Source organism: Cornus florida, unplaced genomic scaffold (genome assembly GCF_030987335.1).
Source record: "Cornus florida cultivar Cherokee Brave unplaced genomic scaffold, ASM3098733v1 CherokeeBrave_3.0.0_Hap2_Chr06, whole genome shotgun sequence".
In the NCBI taxonomy this organism is placed as follows: domain Eukaryota; kingdom Viridiplantae; phylum Streptophyta; class Magnoliopsida; order Cornales; family Cornaceae; genus Cornus; species Cornus florida.
This window is the reverse complement of record NW_026775576.1, coordinates 84,483,777-84,499,288: the sequence shown is the minus strand read 5'-3', so window position 1 is coordinate 84,499,288 and position 15,512 is coordinate 84,483,777. Positions and strand designations below refer to the sequence as shown.

The 15,512-nt window shown below is 36.7% G+C and overlaps 1 pseudogene; it reads left to right on the top strand.

Annotated features, from left to right (window-relative positions):
- Window positions 1-1,927: 1,927 nt before the first annotated feature.
- On the top strand, window positions 1,928-14,092 carry LOC132312475 (protein TORMOZ EMBRYO DEFECTIVE-like; annotated as a pseudogene).
- The last annotated feature ends 1,420 nt before the right edge of the window (window positions 14,093-15,512 follow it).

Sequence of the window (15,512 nt, the reverse complement as noted above, 5' to 3'; positions counted from 1 at the left end):
GTGATCCTCAACTCGACGAGCATTTGGCAGCAAATCATCCATCCTTCTTTCATCACGGTGGAGAGCTGACTGACTGTTCTCGTCCTGCTCGCCTTGATGCGCGATATTAGATTGAACACCTCCTTCTTCGGCCGGAGGTGGACGCGAAACCGCGAGCATTTGCTGATGTTGCATTCCAGCTTTCAATTCTGCATTCTCTTTTTTGAGAGCCTCGATCAAGTTCATCAACTCCTCAAGCTTTGTTTGCTGGACAGCCTCCATCGGATTGGAGCTTTCACCTATCATTATTCCTGAACGGAGTAAAGGCATTAATCTCAAGTTCGCGAGTAGATCCGAGCTTCGTGAGTGGGAATTTTTCAGATCTGGTTTCAAATTCTCCGAATTATGCTCACGGTTGACGAGATCTGAATTGTCCGAATTCTAAATCCGTCAGATCCTGCCACAATCGAACAACTCGTTGTTGCGTAGATCTGAAGCCACTTCTGCCAAAGCTACAGGAACTAAAATTCCTCCAGAGTAGGTCACAATCGCTCAGATCTGGATCCAACTCCCAAAGATCGAGTCTCGATCACCCGAATTGGTCTGAATCCACGCGATATTAATCATTGATCAACCAATCTTCCATGCGTTCCCACAGACGGCGCCAATTGAAGATACAAGAAATTCCTTCCCTCTTTCTCTCTCTAGAATTCTTGTATTTCAACCAAAAAAATATCTCCTCCCTCTTTCCATTACTTCTCCTATTTATAGATATTTACAAATGTTGATGGACTGCTGGATCTAGGCCCGTTCCTCCATGAGTCCTGGTCATCTTTGATGGGCTTATTCGCGTTCGGCCCATATGGCACTGTCTTTCTATGGGCCTGACCCATCTGTACGGACCGAACGTCGCGTTTGCAAGTCATATCCGGCCCATGTCATCTCGGGCCTCCTCACCCACCGATGAAAACTTGAATCAAATTAATTTTTTTTTTTTCATTGAGAGTTTATTTATTTTTTTGGATAAATTACACTAAATTCTCTTTGAGCAAATTACACAAGAATAGACATGTTTTGACATTTACTAATTTCATTCACCGTTGTTGAAATGTAACCTTTAGTATAAAAAGTTAGTAGTGCGTTTATATTATAATAATATATTATATTGTATAATAAAAGGGTCAAATTTGTTATTTTATAAAAAATTGTCTGGAAAAAAAATTCAGGAACATGCACCAAATGTTAAAAAAAAGTTAAAGTAACAAATGTTAAACGATCTACTAATATGTAATTTGTCCAAATCTTAACAAATTTACCCTAATTTTTTTTATATATATATATATATATTTTTATAAATGCATTACAAAAAATGTTTGTCTCGAACTTAAAAAAAAAAAATAAAATAAAAAAAATTCAAATTTGGTTAAGAATGTTATTGCTCAAGTTGATGCACACAAAATTGCACCCACGTTTATTTAAGTGTTTGATAGCATTCTTTTTATTAATGAGGATGTTATACATAGTGCTCATGCTAATGAATTAAATTTTGATCAACATTCGACTTGATAAATTAAATTTAAATTATAATTCGATCAAGAATTATTTAAATTTTAAAGTATGTTGTACACATATTATTGATACTTTAATTAATATGTATTTGATTAAAAAAATCATTTAGTGGGACAATTATCAACTAGAAATAGGGTGTTATTTGCATAGTAGGGACAATCATAAACTAGAAAAAGGGTAGGAAAAAAATACTAGAAATAGGGTGTTATTTGGCATTTTTCAAAAAATGAAAGGACTCATTGGTAATGTATATATTAAAAAAAATTCCTAGTAATTTGAAAATGCCAAATAACACTCTAAAAATGAAAATTATATCGTTTTAGTAACTCGGTGGTTAAAGTGCTCGTCCACTAACTAGAACTAGCTCAATATAACTTCTTAAAACCCTAAACCCTGCGTTAAAGCTAGAGGAGGCTAAAACCTGAGACGCTCTGGTTACTTGAACAAGGAGCTGCTGTTGTCGGACCTACCCTAGCTTTATCGAGTAGTTTTTATTTATACGATTTTATGCTCTGTCCTTAGTTTAGGAGTCGAATTGAATCATTGATTTACATACACACGGATTACTGATAGATAGAACAAAAATGGCGTATCTCGCCTTGAAAAGGAAATATGGTTGCGTTCAATCCCTGCAACAATTCTACACTGGCGGACCCTTCGCCGTCTCTTCCGACAGATCTTTCATCGTCTGCGCCTGTGATGACACCATCAAGATCGTCGATTCTTCCAACGCTTCCATTAAGTCCACTATTGAAGGAGATTCGGAGCCCGTTACAGCCCTTGCTCTAAGCCCAAATGACAACTTCCTCTTCTCTTCCAACCACTCTCGGCAAATTAGGGTTTGGGACCTCTCTTCATTAAAATGCTTGCGTTCTTGGAAGGTACCGTCAAACCCCCCAAACAATTTTTTGAAACTAACACAAAAAAAATGCAGTATTTGGTTTGTTTGTTTCCTTGACAAATTAATTGATGAGTGAAGCTATTATTTGTAGGGACATGAAGCCCTGTGATGGGCATGGCTTGTGACGTGTCCGGTGGGTTGCTGGCAACTGCGGGGGCTGATAGGATTATAGGAAAGTGCTCGTGTGGGACGTGGATGGCGGTTTCTGCACGAATTACTTCAAAGGTCACAAGGGGGTGGTGACTAGTATTATGTTCCATCCTGACCCAAATCGACTTATTGTAACTTTTTGTTTTAAAACTACTTGTTACTATTTATTTAATTTTTTTGCTCTTTTGTTTTAGATGGCTACGGGAAGCTGTGATGTATGAATATACACACATGAATTTATATATGTCATATTCTGTATAACACAGCGTTTCATTAGAGGACCTACAGTCCATAGTCATGTTCATAGAATTGAATATCTTACATCTGTGGCAAGTGGGGGTGGTTATGTTAAAAATACACCACATAGTACAAATTTGGGAAACCATATAACTGGAAAAAATAACTTGGGCATTTAACGTTTTCCCTATTTCCATTACTAATCTGCTCACTTCATCCTTCCAAGCTGCCAATAAGGATTATTGTAGAAATTTTGCATGAAAATGTAGCTGTGGATCATCATTGAGGAGAAACCCTTTTCAATTTAATTCGAATTACATTTGAAGTACTAATATGATTGTGGCATGCTTTTTTATAGCTAAAGATAGTTTTACAGGGCTACATGATGTATTGGCATGTGTCATTTACCTTGGTTTTGAAGATGATTTATATCAAAGCGCCATCATCTCTTGCTGCTTTACTCTTGTGATACTTTGATAAATTAACCATCTAAATTGCATGCCCACGTGGATATCTTCAGAAGGAGTTGTGTGTTATGGTTGTTTTGGATTCTTGTTTTTAGGCAATAAAGAGGAAGTTAATTGACTAAGACGGGCATTACATAGAATGAAATATCCAAGGCAATGGTTTAATATTCTTAATGGTGCTTTAAAGGACATGGTTTTTGAGCATGTTGATTACATAAATAAATATAACTCAACTGTTGATTACATACTTTTTATTGTATATGGAGTTGCTAATTCTGAACTAAGCTTTGTATAATTATAGCATGTTTTGTTGTTAATTTTGGTTGGCTGAGCTATAGGAGGTAGCTCATTCTAAATATGATGATTGTTGCTGTTGTGACTGATTTTTTTCATTAGTCGATGTTCCCAATAGTATTCATCTTTCTTGGAGAAGTTTATTTATACTAATTACAAACAGTCTGACCAGTCTTCTTGGTTTTTCTAGCTTTTTTCTGGAAGTGATGATGCCACTGTGCGAGTTTGGGATCTTGCAACAAAAAAGTGCATTGCAACACTTGAGAAACACTTTTCTACCGTGACTTCCATGGCAATATCTGAAGATGGATGGACCTTACTTAGTGCTGGAAGAGATCAGGCATGTCTCAACTTTTTATTGTCTTGCTTGATAATATGGTTGAAAATTCCTTTATATCTGCATAATTATGTCTGCTTCTATTTCAGCATTAAGCTTATATCATTTTCCTTTATTTAGGTAAACCTGGTTAGAAAGAATAGAAAGCTCTAGTAAATGTATTGATATTAGTTTGATCAGTCATGAAAATGAATATAATAGAATTTGGAAATCCTAAAATTATTTAGTAATGTGAATTTTAGTTTTGGTTTCGAGTCTTGGTAGGTTCTGGTCATTTTTTGCCACTCTAATTGGCAATACTTTTTAATTTTGGTAAATTGATCCCCGCCTATGCTAATGGAAGGAATCCCTAATCAGCAAAGAGACATATTGCATTTAGTGTCTTTTATTTGTTGGAGAAACTCTTGATACATTTATGCTCATCTTTTCATCTTTATGATGTATAAAATTTTCAGGGCTTGGGCAGTATTTTTCTGTTCTAGGTCTGGGCTTGGGCTAGATATTCTGAGCCCGAATTAAATTCGTTCTGGGCTTGTGTTGATATTATATAAAGCCCGAAGCCCAGCCCGAGCCCAAGCCCGAGCTCGGAAAGATTATATTTATTTTAAAACTATGTTTTTTCACAAGTATATAGTAGCTTAGTTGGTAGTGTGTTTGAGATTTTTCTTGGAGGAATGCTATTCGAGTCCTTGTAGCTGCACAAGATTTCCTATTTTTTTACTCTGAATACAGAGGAGTGGGCTCATGGGCGGGCTTGGGCTTGGGCCGGACAAGTTAATCACGGGCTGGGCTTGGGTGGCTGGGATTGGGCTCTAGACGGGCTCGGGCTGGGCTTGGGCAAAAGATTTTGTGCATGGGCTCAGCCCGAATTAAGTCTCCAGCCCGCCCAACCCGCCCGAGTTGTAGCCCTACTTGTTCACCCCAATCAAGCAGGTCAAAGTAATCATGTTACCATATTAACATATCTTTGTCCTTCATTCCAAGAATATTCTTGTGATTACTCCATTTGAAAGATTTTTGTTGAGCTTAGTGTGGCTATTTGATCCTACAAGGTGTTCACATCTCACTTTCATTTAGCCATGTGACATCACCACAAAGGCTGATGTGTCACTCGTTTGACACGCCACAATTTCCAAGGGAAATATTCTCCAATTTGCAGTTGACATGTGGACTTATCCACTAGATACCTAGCCTTCTCACAATATGATGTTTGTTGAGTCTTCATATTAATTCAAACATCTCAGTCCCATGGCTGGTCAGCTCATGTGCAATATCTTGGATGTAAGTGAATTCGAAACAGAAGAATGTTATCTCCGCCATTCTGCAATTCTTCGTGTGCGATTGGTTAACCTAATTGGCTCGTGTCATTCACCTCCCAGCTGTGCTATACTCTATTTCCATGTGATTCAGCTGTGTACTCTCTGATTGTGTATCAGATGTCTCCAAATGATCTCCAATTTTTCCTTATCATATCAAAGGCCACCTTAGCGTGCACTGAAGCATGATGCATCTTATGTCTGCCTAGGTCAAGAGCAATACCTAGGGATCTCTTGAAGCTTAGTCTGCGGCTGTGAAGTGACCTATGAGCTGCACCATGGTTCACCTGGAATTCTATAATCTTTGGCTTTGTGATCGAAGCCTGGGGTTTGTCAAATTGATCTCTTGTTGTCTAGGCTTCTGCCTGTCAAGAGGGAGACACCATTTGACATCTGAAAGGATATCCCTAGCAATGTAGCAGCTTCCCATTGGTTGTTTTATTGGATCACTCCCATTGTCATGTGGCAACATGCCATTAGATCGTGTGATCACAGTAGCAGTGCTCCATTGGACTGTCATGTTAGTTTGAGCACCTCTTATTCTCACATGTATCCTTTCTACAGATAGGAGTTGACCTCATCATTGTAAAGAGAAATTATTGATTAATACTCATTCAATAGGTTTTTAACTCTTCTCCAAAAAGCATCAAACGTCTTTGTTAACAAGAAGAAAGTAGAACTTTTTCTGTAAAGTGAAACTAGCACTAACAGGGAAGACGTGACCTTAGGATTCCTTCAGCTCTCTCTCTCTCTCTCTCTCTCTCTCACACACACACACACACACACACACACACACAAGGCTATCTCAGTATCCACCCTAATTCAATTCCCCTGGGACCACCATCTTACATGTTTCCATTACTCATTTGAACCCATGTTTGGTAATTATTCACCTTCTGATTGCTGTTTCTTAATGTAGTCGTTACTTGAGCATGCATATAATGGGATCTATCGCATGACTTGATTGACTGACAACATAATCTATACATTAATTTGAGGTTGTAAACTTGTGGGACCTTCATCACTATGGGTTCAAGAGTACAATACCAACATATGAGGTGCTTGAATATGTGTGTGTGATATGTTCTTCATCTCCTTTTGCTTCATCTCTGGGCTTGTACAAACAGCAGCATTGGAAGAAAAGAAGTGATTCACCAGCAATTGATTTTATCGCAGTTGGTGAACGTGGGCTTGTATCGATATGGAACTCTGAAGGGTAAGAACACAAGTTTTTTTACTACTGGAAATATATAAATTTTGGGAGCCCTTAGGGATCCTTTCTCTTGTAGTTCCTTTTCATTCTATTTAGAATGCAGTTTGTGTGTACTAATTTTTGTATTTTGATGCTGCAACAGTGCAGTTTGTCTTTTTGAGCAGCAGTCTTCACATGTTACTGTGAGCTCAGACAAGGAAGAGTTGAGAAGAGGCTTCACTGCTGCTATTATGTTGCCCTTAGGTCAAGGATGGCTCTGTGTCACAGCTGACCAACAGTTTCTCTTTTATTCCCCTACGGAATACACTGAAGATTATTTGAAGTTAAACCTAAGCAAAAGGCTTGTTGGATACAATGAAGAGATTGCAGAAGGAACAATTTCTTGCTGTTTCTACTAGTGTTGAACAGGTAAGTTGCTTAAAGTTTTCATCTTCCATGAGGTTATGATAACATATGTGTGTATTCTAGTATTAACAACAGGTACATCTATGGCTTATGTTTTACAAATTACTCCTACAATCCTGCTCTACTACTACCGATATGTGGCAAAAGGGAAGAGACATTGCATTTAGGAATCAACAATACAAAAACTTTATATGGATAATCACTTTCCTTAATGGGCTTGGTTTCCTTGAAACTGCAGTCTAATTTCAAATGACATTGCCAAATTCCTGTGATAATAATGATTTATGGCAGTTGTCATCTCCTAAGGGAGGGTCAGTCCTATTCTTTCTGTATGTGTGTTGTATGTCCAGTTGTAGTACCTGAATACAGGCTTTGGAGTTTTATCCCTGCCCACTTTCCTTGCTAGGGGGAAGACAAAAAAGATAAAAAAAAAAATCTCAACTTGGAAATTTCGTTTTATTAACTTATTTATGATATTCAATGTTGTTTTTTTATCAAAAGAGACACATTGGTTATACAAACAGTAGACTCTTCTTTTCATACTTAAAAGAGCAGAAAAAAAAAAAAAAAAGGAAAAAAGAAAACCTTTTTATTTTCATTTTTTAGTTAACAACCTAAAATAATGTGTAAACCCTCTGCATTCTGTATGTTATTAGGATGATCTTAGCTTTAAAATAGACACTTCTACGGTACATGAATGCCCAAGTAACACTTACAGAATTGAAATGTTGTGCATGGATAGCATAGGTAGCAGACATCATGGCCCTGGCTAGGTATTCATATAAATTACATGCATAGTGTGTGTGTGTGTGTGTGAAAGAATCTGGTTGTAAATCTGTTGGTTTCAGTTCTTAAATTTTATTCTAATTTTGCACATATGCAGGTAAGAGTGTATGACCTAGCATCCATGTCATGTTATTATGTTTTGGCAGGTCATACTGAGATTGTTTTGTGCCTTGATACCTGTGAACTAAGCCCTGGAAGAACACTTGTTGTTACTGGAAGCAAGGACAGCACTGTAAGTTCTTGTGGAGTTGTTGGTGGTAGGTATTGCCTCTTTTTTTTTTTTAATTATTATTTTTTTAATCTGTAATGTGATGGGTCGGTCATTTTGGTAGCATTTTGGCTGCTTCAAGTTAAAAATAGTTGAATGCAATTTGGAAAGCAAACTTGTCTAATAATCTTAATTGGGAACTGAAGTAATAGATTTGTCGAATTCAGTGAAACAACAACCTGCAACATCTCGCTTTTTTTCCTTTTGAAAATTTGAAAGTAATTTTAAATTAGGAAGGGTGCCATTTTTTTGGGTTCTTTGTTCACAGTATGGTGTCAGTATGAATGTATCATGACTTCTGTCTTGTTCAGTCTAACATGGAGTTGATGTCTTTGTCGTTAATTCAATTTTTTTCATAGGTTAGATTATGGGAATCCGAAAGAAGATGTTGCATTGGAATTAGTGTAGGGGCATGTGGGAGCTGTTGGAGCCGTTGCATTTCCAAAGAAACGGCATAATTTTTTTGTTAGTGGCAGTAGGTAAGGACTTGCCCAGTAATTTGTAGTTACCTTTCACTACACTGTGCCTGGGCGGTTTGAATTTTTCTTAATGGTGAGGCTTCTATGATTTGTGCATGTGGATTGTGATATTTGATTCCTTCTATTCTTCATGGGCTTATAAAACTAATAACCAATAAGTGCCCATAATTTATTTTTCTCAGCTGAGAGGGAATATTTACTGTTAGTACTAATCTCTAGATGAATCACAGGTGGTTACTATTTTTATTTACAATAAACTGTCTTTGAAAATCTAAGGGTTAATTTAATACATTAAAGATTGCTTTTCAGTTTCATTCTTGGCCAGATCCAGGCATCTGTTTCCCCTGCCACAATCCGCCTCAAAGTTGAGTCTCCATTTTTGGGTCTTGATGGTTAGTGTAACCTTAGAGGACATGTTTGTGAGGACTGTTTGATCTTGGAACACCTTTCTTATTCATGGCAATTATTGACTTTTCTCTTTCTGAATACTCTTGATTTGGATGATATCAAGTGATTCTGCATTTAGGCTCCATTTGTTTTGAAGTAAAACATTTTCCGTGTAAAATATTTTTTATGAAAAACTTTATACATGTAAAATGATTTTTTTCATCTTATTTTCCAGTGTTTGGCTTAAATCCTAAAAATATTTTTGGGAAAAAAAATTGATGTTTGGTTTATGAAATATATTTTTACCTAAAAAAACAGAAATATTGAAGAAATTTGTCACTTTCAATCATTGACTTGCCCATTGTGGTTATTTGAGAAAGAAACATTATCTTCAAAAATTCAAGACCCTCAATATGCATGTACATACATGGAAAATTACAAGTAGATGTGAACCATATAAAAATGAAAAAAATTCACAGAAGATGAATTTGTTCGTCAAAAACTTAACCAATCCCTCCAATCACGCGTGACACAGCTTGTATCATTAATTACCAATCAAAAAGCTTCATTTTGTTTCACTGCACGGTGTGTGTATATATATATATATATATATATATATATATATATATATATATATATATAACATAAACGTAATACAAAGAGACAATTAGGGCAATATAAGACCTACCTGAATTCTCCCTCTAGACCGTCATACAAGTCATTGCAACAGTTTAAAGTTCAATTGTCTGCTTTTTATTCTCTCTCCTCTTTCTGTCAGTGTATTGGTTTTAGGAGAGGGTCGGGAATTGAGACTCACCGAGTTCCAAAAATGACATGGATATTTAAAAGATAAGTCATTTTTTGGGACATTTTATGAAAATGTTTTACAGGAAGATATTTTTCTTGTAATTAATAGTCAATCAAACACCAGAAAATACCAAAATATTTTCTGGAAAACATTTTACGCCAAAACAAACAGAGCCTTAATTATTATATATTTTAGTTGTGCATGTATTTGTCGGTGCAAACAATAGCTGTATGTTGTACTGCTCACTTTTTGAATGTGTGATCTCAAGTGTAACATGATTCTGGGATTGGAAATCAGTAGCTTTAAATCTCTCTTCCACCATTATTTTGACAAACTATTTACTTTAGCGCGCGCGCGTGTGTTTAAACTCACATGTATTGTTATGTGTAGTGATCGTACCCTGAAGGTGTGGAGGGTGGATGCTCTCTCGGATGATTCTGATCTGCCTACTAAGTTGAAAGCAAAAGCAGTTGTAGCAGGCCACGATAAGGATATAAATTCTGTAGCGATTGCACCATGATAGTTTTGTTTGTAGTAGTTCCCAGGTTAGTAAGTTACACAAAATATTTTCAGGATCTTTGCCAAACACCTAAAAATACAAAAAATAAGAACCTTTTGATTTCATTCAGATAGCTTTTTATTGAATAGAGGAAAAGTGAAAAGATAGAGAAGGGTGTAAATTTCTTGACGACTGCTTGTTTTTCTTTCTTAAAGTTGCTCCAACAATATATTTCCCCTCTCTCTATGATCAGGACCGCACTGCTTGCGTTTGGAGGCTTCCAGATCTAGTATCTGTGGTTGTACTAAAAGGTCACAAAAGGGGAATTTGGTCTGTAGAGTTTTCTCCAGTTGATCAATGTGTTATAACAGCATCTGGAGATAAAACAATAAAGATATGGGCTATATCTGATGGTTCATGTTTAAAAACATTTGAAGGGCACACCTCAAGTGTATATTGAGCATCATTTCTTACTCGTGGGACCCAGATTATCTCTTGCGGTAATGGGGCCATCTCAATGTGTGAAAATTCTGGTCCTTGTTGTTTTGTTTTAACAATTACCAAAAAAATGGTTTCAATTTTTAGGTGCCGATGGTTTGGTGAAGCTTTGGACTGTTAAAACTAATGAATGCGTTGCAACTTATGATCGACATGAGGACAAGGTGTTGAAACTCTCTACTTAATACATTCTGTAGGTCTTGTTTTGGATATTTTGAGAATGGTTGTCTAGATTTCTTATTACATGTCCTTATGTGCTCATGTCTGGTTGTGTGTATTAGACTGATTTGGAATGGTGTCTAAGCAACTTGGTTTTTCCATCTCATATGGATTTTACTGTCTTTTTCAATGCAAAGAACCACATACTAGCAATCGTGATTACTTGACTTTCAGCAACTACTATGATATTGATGAATATTGAAAAAAATTGTAAACAAAGAATTTGAATGCTCCTACAATTTGGCAAATGAGCATTAAGAGGATTAAAATAATCAATAGGTGTGAGTCGTGTGACTTTTGAGGCATGGCCAATTTCGTGGGTTTCCAAAGTCCAAACATATTGGCATATCTCATTCTGCAGACTAGCGTTCCATGGATATTATTTGTCATTTTTGCATGGTCTGAACTCTAGCAAAGAAGGATATCTTACTATATATTATTTTCTACACAAATGGACCTCTTTTTGGTCTTAGATTTCCAATCTAGTACGTATACTTTTAGATTGTTACTTCCTTTCCCTTATTAATTGGATGCCACCTTCTGCCGTGGCCATTTAGCTCCAAAAGTTTCCTACTCATAATATTTTCCCTGTTAAACATGTAAAATATTTCTTACTGCTTCGTAAGATTTATATATTTTATTTATTTATTTATTTTGTTGAAAATTTGGAATTTCTTTAGGATAGTGATACAGATATGGCATCATTTACTGTGATTTTGTACTCCCATTAAAATTTTCTTGTCCTCTTGTCGTGCTCACTAGATAGTGATCTGCAGGTTTGGGCCTTGGCCCTCAGCAAGAAGACAGAAATGCTTGCAACTGGTGGGAGTGATGCAATTATCAATTTGTGGCATGACTCCACTGCTATTGATAAAGAGGAAGCTTTTCGTAAAGAGGTGATGCATTTCACCTATTACTTTAGTTCCTTGCCTATTTTTGGTCATTTATTTGTGCAATCTAAGACGCCAAGCATGCCAAGACATTTTTGTTAGGTCCCAATGATTGCCCATTGTTAATCCATTGCAAGACAAAAATTTCTAGAACTTCTACTAGGCATTTAATTGCACGACATATATTTTCCTATATACATAGTAGGTTAACCTTTGGTCATTGTAGTCAAGATAATGTCCATACTCCATAGTCCCGTAAAAATGCCTAATCATCTTGCCTAGGGCTGGGGATTTTAGGCTTCATTAGCATTAGCTGAGACTCCTTTAGGTTTTGGATGCATGCTTAAGCTGCCTTTTAGCTATGAACTGATTGATATTCTCTTTTGGGTTATTTGCATAGTGCCTGAATGTACAAACGTCACGTATTTATGCATAAATTATTTGTGTATAATAATTACATAAATGTAGATGTATAACATCCATCAGACTCCTAGCACGGTGCGTACTAGTTTTAGCCATTTGTTTCTGCATACGCTGGGACTACATCTACTTGGGTCCAATATCTCCACAATTTTTTTGGGTTGCTATTATCTTTTACCAATTTCATACTAATAGCTAGTGTATGATAAGATTAGTGGGTTGCTGATGCAGGAGGAAGGAGTTTTAAGAGGTCAAGAACTAGAAAATGCTGTATCAGATGCTGACTACACGAGCAATCCAAATTGCATTTGAGCTTCGCAGACCTCATAAACTTTTCGAGCTGTTCGCTGAACTTTGCAGGTTGGTAATATATCTGCATATCTCATTTCTACACCATTACTTTTACGGTTTTACCTGAGTGAAAATCCTCCACAGGAAGGGACTGGCGGAAGATAAGATAGAGAAAGCCCTTCATGCTCTTGGCAAGGAAAATTTCATCTACTTTTTGAATACCTTCGAGAATGGAATACAAAACCAAAGTTTTGTCATGTTGCACAGTTCATGCTTTTCCGGGTTTTCAGCATCCTTCCTCCAACGGAGATTATTGAGGTATTATTCATTTCTGACTCATCAGGTTCATAATTCATTTTTCAGTTACTTAGAAGAGACCATGCAGGGTATTCTATGAGCATCAAACATTCTCGATTATTATTAGTTGGATTATTATTAGTTGGGATTTGGTGACTACCTCTGTTGGGACCTACATTTGAAATTCCATGTTCAGGAAATTTGGATGGATTTTTATGGCTGTCTGATCTGAAATTTTACATTGGCTATCATTAAATGACTGCTACGAGGTATAAAATGCAGATTTCCTTGTACTTATCAAAAACAAAATGCAGATTTCCTTGTATAATCCATTGCAAGGCAGATCCCTTACAGCTTGTTTATTGGGCACCCTATGCCTGCCTGATGAGCTGTAGATTGTTGCATGATTAAAAGCATCTAATTCTTCCAGCTCAGTAATAAAATTGGCATCTCCTGGCGCACTTGGTTTGTATGTTATGGACTCTCACATGAATTGGCATCTATACAAATATTTTTTATGACAGGGGGCTGTGAGTGCTTCAGTGCTTGTTCACTGAGTAGAAATAATTAAATAATGCTCCAGGATGAATATATTGTTGATATGGTCAAATTGTTTGTAGGTGTAAATGTTATGTTACTTTAGGCTTTCATCAGAGAACTGAAAATTCATCCCCCCTCCCCCTTATCCCTCTCTAGTTTATTGAGTGAGTTATGTTAGCCCTGAAAATGTTTTATTATTATTGTTTTTTATAAGTATTAGCTCTGAAAGTGGAATTAGTGGATTGTAAAATTAATGCAGCCGGTATCTAATGGTGTTTCAGATAAGAGGCATTGGAGAACTCCTTGAAGGCCTTATCCTGTATTCCCAGAGGCATTTCAGTAAGATAGACAGGCCGGAGAGCAGCACATTTCTGTTGGACTATGCGCTAACAGGAATGCCCGTTATTGAACCGGAGATGGATGCAGAAGTGTCAAAAGAAAAAGCTGTGGTGCAATCTAATATGCAAAATGCAGGTGAGGAGCCAATGGTAGAAGCCACTGCTACGGAGCGAAAATAGATTCTTGGAGAGCTGAAAGAGAAGGCCTCTTCAAAGAAACGGAAATCACAGAAATCCGAGGACGGTGCATATAAGAAAGTGAAGGGGTTGGCAATCACGAATGGTTCAGCCGTTCCATCCCAGGCATAGCACATCCTGATTGCTTATACCCCCGTCTTCTATTTGTTTTTTCATTTATTAGTTGGTGTATAGTCTCCCTTGGTTTGGACTACGTGCTCTTTAAACTTCCTGTTGTGGAAAACATATTCCTAGAGAATTCCATCACATCTAAAAAGAAGAATCTTTTATATATGAAAGAGTATACAATAATGATGTATTTGACGATGCCTGTTTTAAAGTTTTGGGGATTGGCCTTAGCTGGTACCCTTGATCTTCAGTGGGAAGTGCCGAGTCTGGATTAGTGTCCAAAGTCGCTATTTTCTTCTTGTCACAAACCTTACCATGTGGTAACCCGCCACCGTGGATTGGCTATAAATTACAAGAGTTGGAATGGAGAGTGAACATCCACGGTCTGATTAACCTTAATTAGAAGACCTCCTCCTCTTGGAGGAAATGATAAAGGGATACTCGAAGAGAGTGCTGACTTGGAGTCTTTGTGCAAGTGTGCCCGTGTGCATCTTACAAATTTTGCCCAAAATACCTGTGTTTATCACTCTGATGGAGGAGAGAGAGAATGGATGGACGGGGATCACCAAGTCAGCCATATAGATTGTACTGATGAGCTCGTAATAGGATAGTTCGGGGTTTGGTTGCATTACTAGAGTTGGATTCTCCATGGGGTTCTAGAGTTGTTCACATTGTGTAAAGATTGTGGAATGTTGTAAAGTGGAGTCTACATGACACGAGGAGAGTTTTTGTTATCTAGAGTGAGGTTGAGTTCTAGAGTCTTTCACATATAATATCTTAGATATTATGATGGACTATTCTAGGGGTGATAGTCTATAAATAAGCAAGTGGAATCAGTAGAAATCAAGTTGCAAAAGTGCCGGAATCTACATTTATGAAATAAATTCAGCTCTTAATAAGACGATATCCTAGTCTAAACCTTATGACCAAAAATTAACCGTCTGACACCTAAGATGAACACAACCACTACAAACGTGGAGGCTCAGCGACTTTTTGCTAGATCACCTATAAATATAAAATTTTATTTTTATACATCTATTCAGTAATATTATAAAATTTTATTTCATTTATAATTTCTATACTAAGAGTTGTTTTCAAATGAATTAGAAAATAAAATTGTCATTATTGTAATAGTTTTTATTTTTCAAGATCATCGTGTATACTTGTGTAAGAAACATTCGGGAGTGTGTGCAAAGTGTCTGGAATTATAAAATTAATTTTTATTTATTGACTATTTGAAGTGTTGGACACGTATCTGAAGAGTGTCGGTATCGGTTAAGACTCCTTCGTAGAATTGTCTGTGCTTCCTAGCTTCATACCCATGACTCTCTCTCCTCTGTCTCCTTCTCCTTCATCTTTTTTGCACTGTTTGATGTTAATATGGTGTGCAAGTTTGCATTTTTCAATCGTGTAATCCTTCAGTTTTTGCTTCCCATAAAATTTGAAGAAAGAAAATTTTAGAGAGATAAACGGTGGATTTTTAGAGACGACAAATAGCCACCAGTGGTTGCCGCTTCAAGCACCACCGATTACTTCTCATCACCAATTGGAGTAGTCTGTTTTTGTAAAAAAATAGTCATTCTCCAGCCGTTATTTCTACGCGATTTCATTACAGAAT